The sequence below is a fragment of the Otolemur garnettii genome, unplaced genomic scaffold (genome assembly GCF_000181295.1).
Source record: "Otolemur garnettii isolate 467f Iridium unplaced genomic scaffold, OtoGar3 scaffold00002, whole genome shotgun sequence".
NCBI classification, from domain to species: Eukaryota; Metazoa; Chordata; class Mammalia; order Primates; family Galagidae; genus Otolemur; species Otolemur garnettii.
The window spans coordinates 20,325,658-20,333,913 of NW_003852397.1; the positions used below are offsets into that span (position 1 = coordinate 20,325,658).

The 8,256-nt window shown below is 39.1% G+C and overlaps 1 pseudogene across 1 annotated transcript; it reads left to right on the forward strand.

Annotated features, from left to right (window-relative positions):
• The first annotated feature begins 6,947 nt into the window (after positions 1 to 6,947).
• LOC100945823 lies at positions 6,948 to 7,448 on the forward strand (annotated as a pseudogene). Its single transcript, XR_001161375.1, has one exon. The product of XR_001161375.1 is annotated as a 40S ribosomal protein S24 pseudogene (transcript).
• The last annotated feature ends 808 nt before the right edge of the window (positions 7,449 to 8,256 follow it).

The following is an 8,256-nucleotide window of genomic DNA, read 5'->3' on the forward strand; positions in this document are numbered from 1 at the left end:
GAGTGTAGGAACATTACCTACAACTAAGGCTGGCATTTCCTTCCTCTCCTTTCTTCATCATAATTTGATCCTAACCTCGTTGGGAGCCTCTTGCCTTTACAATGTGTCAGTAGTTCTAATTCTAATCCAACATAACTTAAAGCTATGGTGACGCTGTCAGTGTTATTGGTAATGAGTAGGGATGAGCAGACAGCCTTTAGAAAAGTTTATTCTATTAGGGAAGAAAGTCCCCCAAAAGCTCAAAAAGAGATAAAATTACCATAGCAGTAATATAGGAAAAGAATCCTATCTAAACAAAATAATTTACACAAGACAGCATTTACAAATAAAATATAGGATGTTCAGTTGAATCAGAATGTCTGATAAGCATTTTTAGTAAGGGACAAGTCCCATGTCCATTCTAAAAAAATGTTTTGTTGTTTATCTGAAATTCAAATTTAACTGGGTGTCCTGTGTTTTTATTTATTAAGTCTGACAGCCCCTGCAAGACTTTAAAAGCTGGGCTTTCTATTCAGTAAATTCTGCCTGAGATAAAGTGGGGTTCCAGCATGTAGTTGGGCTTTTTTAAATCCTTCAAATGTTAACCAGAGAAACAGTCCAAAGTTGGCAAAGGGGAAGAGGTTGAAACTTCCCCATAGTTTTACTGTGAAAAATTATGTGGGAAAACAGTCGATCCCATTATGCTGAGCTTTTTGTGTCTCTGGAAATTTGGTCCTAGAAAAACTTAAAAAAATAAAAATAAAAACCAACAACACTTGGCGATGGCATAAGAAGTTGTAGTTCTTGCATATTTATTAAAAACAGTGGAAGAATTTTCCGAAACTCATAAAAATTGTAGTATTTCAAGAGTTTTGGAGACAGTATTGACAACTGTGAAAGGATGAGGGTTCTTTTAGGAAGTCCTTTAGTTTTCAAGTGCCCAGTGCCAAGGACAAAGCTATATACAACAGTGGACACTGATCTGGCCACTCTGCCATGGACTGTGTAACAGTCATACAGCAGAAGTAGTCTGGCATATGCACACACACCACCTCTGAGCACCATCCTGTACCCTCCTCTACTGTGTCAGGATTTAACTACATAGAGACTGGAATAAGCTACCTCTAAATATGCTTCTTTGACATAAGGATTATTTGGAGAAACTGTAGACACAGGAGAAGCTCTATTAACAGAGTACAGTTATGAACTTAAATAAAATCTTAAGTCCTCACCCCTCAGCTGACTGAATGGATCCTCTCTTAGCCAAGGAGACCCCAGAAACTACCCTTAAGTTGAGTTGCTGGGCGTGAGAAGATCAGACTTGCCTCCTCATGCCCCCTTCCCTTGTTAGAGATATCTTTTGTAACTGGTCAACTGCTGAAGGTTAAGCAAGACAAAGTTTAACCCACACCTGCAGGTCCTCAATGTACTGAACAGAATACTTGAGTCTGAGTATATATCCAGTGACCTGTCTGTGATTACTGATTGGTAAATCAGTAGAGATACTTATCAATAAAGAAGACAAGGATGTAAATATGCATAACAAATCTTAACCTTGTTTGTTTTTCTGAAAATCTCTCCATAATCAGATGTCCCCAAATCCTTTCTTCCTTTGTTTTAGCACAGATGATGGTGTTTATAGCAGAATTCAAAGCCACCCAGTGGAGACTTACTCATTTCTCAAGGTACCCTTGTATATACGAGATGTGCTTGTCAATAAACTTGTTTGATTTTCGCTTGTTACGCTGCCTTTTGTTACAGAGGTCCATCCTTACCAAGGACTTTGAAGGATAGAGAGAAAATTATTTTCCTTCCCCTGAAACTATGAGAGGGAGTTTTCCAGGGAATAAAATGACCTGGGAAAGATGCAAAAGCTAATAGGTCTGACTACCTCTGTTACCTAGTCCAGGGCTGCTCTAAGTGTGGTATGCTATCTAGTGCTGGCCTGTGAACTATTTGTCACTGTTTGGTACCACGAAAATTACAGAAATTTAGAAACTTTTGTAGTAATCCAATAGTAATATCAAGCCTATTGAATCTACTAATAAAAATTTGGGCTTGTGTTTTGTCTTTGTTATCATTTGCTTCATTTTTCTAGTAATTTGTTTTTATTGTATTTCAAAGTATCAGTCATTAAAAGATTAGGATACTGTAACAGATAAAAGTCATGCTAATATTGATGCCTTCTAAAATAATTAAGGTAACTCTAACAATGGCTTAAATTAAAACATTAAATTATTAACCCAGACTTTCAGTAGGTAAGAATTACTTTGTTGGACTCTTTTGATGAATAAGCCAGACATTGGTCTGGGGTTCCTTCCCTCACATAACATGTTCCAGGAAAGAAGACAGATGATAAAATCACAACAAAATAGGTAGAAATATGGTGATAGTGGGAAGTATAAGTGTTACAGCTTGCCATGTTCACTGCCCACTGCTCAAGGGAAAGCCAGGGCATTAAGATGGCAGGGGTCATGGCAGAGAAAGGGTTTATTGTCACGGGTGCCCTGTGAGGATATGGGAGGAAGTTCTCAAATCCATCTCCCTGACAATTTGGAAGAAAGAGCTTTTAAAGATGGTTTAGAGGCAAAGGAGTAGGCAATTAGGTGTGCTAATTGGCTGGGTTTGGAGTGGAACTATAGGGGTATAGAAATTGTCTTTTTTGCTGAGTCAATTCTTGGATGGGAGTCACAAGATCAGATGAACTGGTTTCTTGGTATCAGCCACCAGTCTCCAGGGGTCAGGCATTCACCTGGAATGCAGGGCCTAGAAGATATCTAAAAAACTAGTCCTATGTTTTATAAGAGTGATGTTATCTATAGGGGCAATGAAGAAAGTTAGAAACCTTTAAGGCCAGCAGCTACATGACTCCTGAGTAATAAGCAATTATGGGAAAGCAAGCTAGGGAATAATGGTTGGTTATATATATGTGTGTATTATATATAATATATATGTGGTGTGTGTATTATATATATGTGTGTATATGTATTATATGTGTGTATATATAATAATATATGTATTTCCCCTTCCACAGTTCCTACCTTGTGGTCTTTTGTTCATTTTATGAAGGCTGGTTTCACAAGCAATATGGGAGCACGATCCTAAGCTGGTCCATAACTCTGTGAAACATTCCCAGAGGAAATTTCACATGGACTGTTGAGTTTCCTAGTCTGGCATCTGGAGAGGAGATCTGAACTAGAAACATCATTGTGGAAACATCACGTGGAGATGTTAATTTAGGGTATGGAAATGGATGAGATTGCCTACATGGAAAATACCAAGTGAGAGAGGGGAGACCAGAACCCTAAATATCTGATAGTGGAAAGGGAACCTGAACAGCAGATGGAAATAGAGTAGAAAAAGAGGTTGGGAATTAAGGCGACTGTCAATATCTTTTTTTTATTTTTGCAGTTTTTTTTTTTTTGGCTAGGGCTGGGTTTGAACCTGCCACCTCCAGCATATGGGGCTGGTGCCCCACTCCTTGAGCCACAGGTGCCACCCTGCGACTGTCAATATCTAAAGCCAAACGAAGGTTTAGAAAGAAAGGGAATGGTGAGGGACAGTATGTGTTGCCACAAGGTTAAACAAAAACTGAAGAATGAAATGTGCTGGGGTCACCAAAGTGAATGCCATTGATTTTGGCAAGAGAGGTTCTGGGATCTGGCGGCAGCAGTGGCAAAATGTTTCACAAGCCCCGTTGCAAGGGGAAGTAATAAAACGAATGTTGTGATCATAATCAACACTTTCTGGAAGTTCTTCTGGGGCCAGGAGGACAAGGTACACGTATATATGAAGAAAAATATGGGAGCAAGGAAAAGTGACCTAATAATTAAAGTAAGACAGCAAATAGAAATATGGATTGTAGGCGTGTCATAGAAAGGACACCAGGATGACTAACTTGCAGAAAGGAGAGTTTTCTTGGGGAGTCCAGTTTGCAAACTGGGAAGAGACAGTCTCTGGCATGGATTGAAGATGCTCTAAGTTCAAAGTGGGAAGGTGCAGGTTGCAATTTGTGCACAAGGTTCATATTATACATTAGAGTCGTACCATTCAGCAGGTTTGGGGGGAAAGCTGGGCATATTTTAAGGGGAGCCAAGCACATGCTCAAGGAGTAACCATATATGTATGTTTTGCCCCTGCTTTGTGTGGGGTTTTAGCATTAAAATGGGGTGGAATTTTGTGTGCAGCCTCTATGCAGTTTCCTCAAGCTGAATCTGGCTTATGATCTGCAGATGCTTATCAGCAAAGGACTTTGTGAGCTCAGTCCTCTGTCCAATCAGAGTTGTAGTGATCTAGGTTGTAAATCAGAGTGAGGAGGTGTCTGATAATTTGCCTGATAGTTCCCATTGTTAGAGAATTTAGCAAGAGTGAGGTTTTTCTTGTAACTGTAGGAATTTAGAAGTTTGTTATCCCAGCCAGGTCCTGAACATTTTTGTTTTCTTCACCTTAGGGTCCATCTTAGTTGATAAAGAGCCGTCTATTTTGGTCTCTCAGATCACAAAAGCAAACGTTTAGAAGTAGTGGAGACAGTAGGAGATAATGAATGGCGGTTTCTGTAAGACCAGGAGAGAGAGGAGAGAGCAATCCCTGCACGACTTAGCACTCGTTCTCTTTATAATTACAGATGTGCTGCTCCACACTAGACTCTAACTTCTGTGAGGACAGAGTGATTCATCATTGTCTACTCAGCACCTAGGACAGTGTTGGAACATCAGGACACTCAGGACAAAACAGGAGAGGATGCAGCCACCCAGAGAGTGTGCCTTTGACATGTGGAGGGACACCTCCTCTGCCTTGATGAGAAGACATGAAGGAGAATTGTGAGGAGGGAGGGAGAAATGTAAGGAATTTTCCAACTGATGCCTTCTATTTTCTCCATGACATGAAAGAGGAGAATAGATTGGGGGCTTGACAGGGTAGAAAGCTGGACGAGAATGATGAAGTTTTGATGCTGCTATTATGAAATAAGATTTACAGACAGCGAACCATTGAAGAGTAAAAATGACAATCTGTGATGAAGTGCCAAATTTTATTAGGAGTTCATACATGGAAGTTCTTTCTTGGAGTCAGAACTTCAAAGAAGTCATGAAAACAAACAAAAACCTCCTGGTTGACCCTGAAGAATGGGTGATGCCAAGAAGAAAGGAGAGGGCTCTGGAATCCGGGAGCAGCTGGGCAGAGGCTGAAGCAGCCAGAGCTGAAGCTTCCCTCAGATATGGAAATAAGGCATTGGGGAGGCAGGGGAGGGGCAGGCAACAGCATTTGGGGCCATTTCAAAAAGCCATTGCACCATGTTGCCTTCATCAAAGTCTCCCAATTTCTTGCTCAATTCTTCCCAGTTTAGGTTCAGGTCATCATGTTTCTTTCCTCTTCTCTGCCATTCACCACTCTCTCAGACGCTGTCTTTCATTGCGGACTTTGGCTGAGGTTATCCATCCTGTCCCAAGGCCTGTATTTTCCCTGGTGACATCTCTGCAAAAGATGTAAAGGTCTTTGGTCTCTTCACCTCCAGGGACTTTCACTTTCACTCCACTACTCCAGTCCTTAACAACCATGATTCCTTCAGCCTTGCCAACGGCACTTTTAATTTCAACATTCCACATTTTTAATGTGACTTTAATGCAAACCACTTAACATAATTGAAATCCAGAATAAAGGTGTTATATATCTCATTACCTAATTGAACAAACTCTTTACTTTTCCCCTGGCATGCTCTCCTCCTTGTCCATGTGCATCATCAAGTTTTACACATTTACAACACTATCAATAGAGTTCTGTAAGGTGTACCTGTCAGTGAGTATTGTGTCAGAAGACTTTTGTTTTGGTGATTGTTTTTCTGAGACAGGGTCTTGCTTGTTGCCTAGGCTGGAGTGAAGTTGTCTGATCACAGCTCTCCACAGCTCTGAACTCCTGGGCTCAAGTGATACTCCCGCCTCAGCCTCCCAAGTAGCTGGGACTGCAAGGTCTGAATCATCACATCTGGCTACTTTTTTTTTTTTTTAAGAGATGGGGTATTGCAATGTGGCCTTGGCTGATCTTGAACCCCAGGCTTCCAGTGATCCTCCCACCTCAGCCTCTCAAAGTGTTGGGACTTTAGGTATGAACCACTGTGTTCAGCCAGATTTTTTTTTTTTAACTTTCCTAGCCTATTTCTTTCTCACGTATGTTCTTTGCACAAATCAGTGTTAATAGCTTATTGTTTATCTTTCCACATCTTCTTTCATGCTCTTATATTGTATAGACAAATACATAAAGTTTTGGGATTTATTATTTTTATAAAATTATTATTTTTAATATATACATCTCTCTGCAAATTAACCCATTATGGGGGGTGTCCCCAGGTCAAAAGATATGAATTTAACTCATTTTTAAAAAATTAAAATATTTTAAATTGTTTAATAACTATATCATGATTGATTCAATATTCCCCTATTGAAGTATATCCAAGTTGCTTCTTTTTGTTTTAGATTTCATAACATTATAATAAATATCTTTATTATGTAATTTTCATAAGAGTACTTTTACTTACATGAGATAAATTTCAGAGAATAAAACTTCTGCATTAAATTTTTTTATTAAATCAAAGCTGTATACATTAATGCATTTGTGGGGTACAATGTACTGGTTTTATATACAATTTGAAATATGTTCATCAAACTGGTTAACATAGCCTTCACTACACTTTCTTAATTATTGTGTAAAGACATTTATACTCTACACTTAGTAGATTTGACATGTACCCTTGTAAAATGCATCATAGGTGTGGTCCCACCAATTACCCTCCCTCCCTCCATCCTCCCCCCTTCCCTTCCCCTCCTCTTTCCCCTTCATCTTGGGCTGTAGTTGGGTTATAGCTTTCATATGGAAGTGTGGGTGCTTACATATTGGTTTCATAATATTGCTAAGTATATTGGATACTTTTTCTTCTGTTCTTGAGATACTTTTCTAAGAAGAATATGTTCCGCTCTTCCTCCCTGGCTGCCCGACGATCGCCCGCCATCATGAACGACACAGTAACTATCCGGACCAGAAAGTTCATGACTAACCGGCTACTTCAGAGGAAACAAATGGTCATTGATGTCCTTCACACTGGGAAGGCAACAGTACCAAAGACAGAAATTAGAGAAAAACTAGCCAAAATGTACAAGACCACACCTGATGTCATCTTTGTATTTGGATTCAGAACTCACTTTGGTGGTGGGAAGACAACGGGCTTTGGCATGATTTACGATTCCTTGGATTATGCAAAGAAAAATGAACCCAAACATAGACTTGCAAGGCATGGCCTGTATGAGAAGAAAAAGACATCAAGAAAGCAGCGAAAGGAACGCAAGAACAGAATGAAGAAAGTCAGGGGCACCGCAAAGGCTAATGTTGGTGCTGGCAAAAAGGCGAAGGAGTAAAGATTCTCCAGTGATGTTATCTGCAGCCATTGTATAGATTTTTCACAAGAGGATTAATAAAGACTTTTCATGTGAAAAAAAAAAAAAAAAAAGAATATGTTCCAGCTCCATCCATGTAAACATAAAAGAGGTAAAGTCTCCATCTTTTTTTAAGGCTGCATATTTTATGGTGTACATATACCATAATTTATTAATCCATTCATGGATTGTTGGGCACTTGGGCTTCTTCTATGACTTAGCAATTATGAATTGAGCTGCAATAATCATTCTGGCGCAAATATCTTTGTTATAAAGTGATTTTTGATTTTCTGGATATATACCTAGTAGAGGAATTATAGGATTGATGGTAGGTCTATTTTAGATCCCTAAGTGATCTCCAAACTTCTTTCCAAAGGAACATATTAGTTTGTATTCCCATCAGCAGTAAAGAAGTATTCCCTTTTATCCACATCCATGCCAACATCTATAGTTTTGGGATTTCGTGATGTGGGCTAACCTTACTGGAATTAGATGATATTAAAATTTTTATACATTTCTATATTTTAATACATATCTTCAGATTACATATTTGAAAGATTATTACTGTCACTGGCAACAAATTTTCTCCCACATCTGTATCAGTCAATGGATACTATTCCTTTAAATTATCTGTTCATCAAGTAGATAAAATATTTGCATCAATGAGATAACATTCTGTTCCATGTAACAGACAATCCAGCTAAAAGGAGTCTAAACATGCATAGATTTATTGTCTCACAAAGCACAAGCCCAGAGGAAATGTGGTTTGAGGATCAGTTAATTCATCAGCTCGAAGAGGTTACCAAGTACCAGTGCTGGGGGTCTAACCCAGTACTCACTGTCCTCAGGGTTTTGA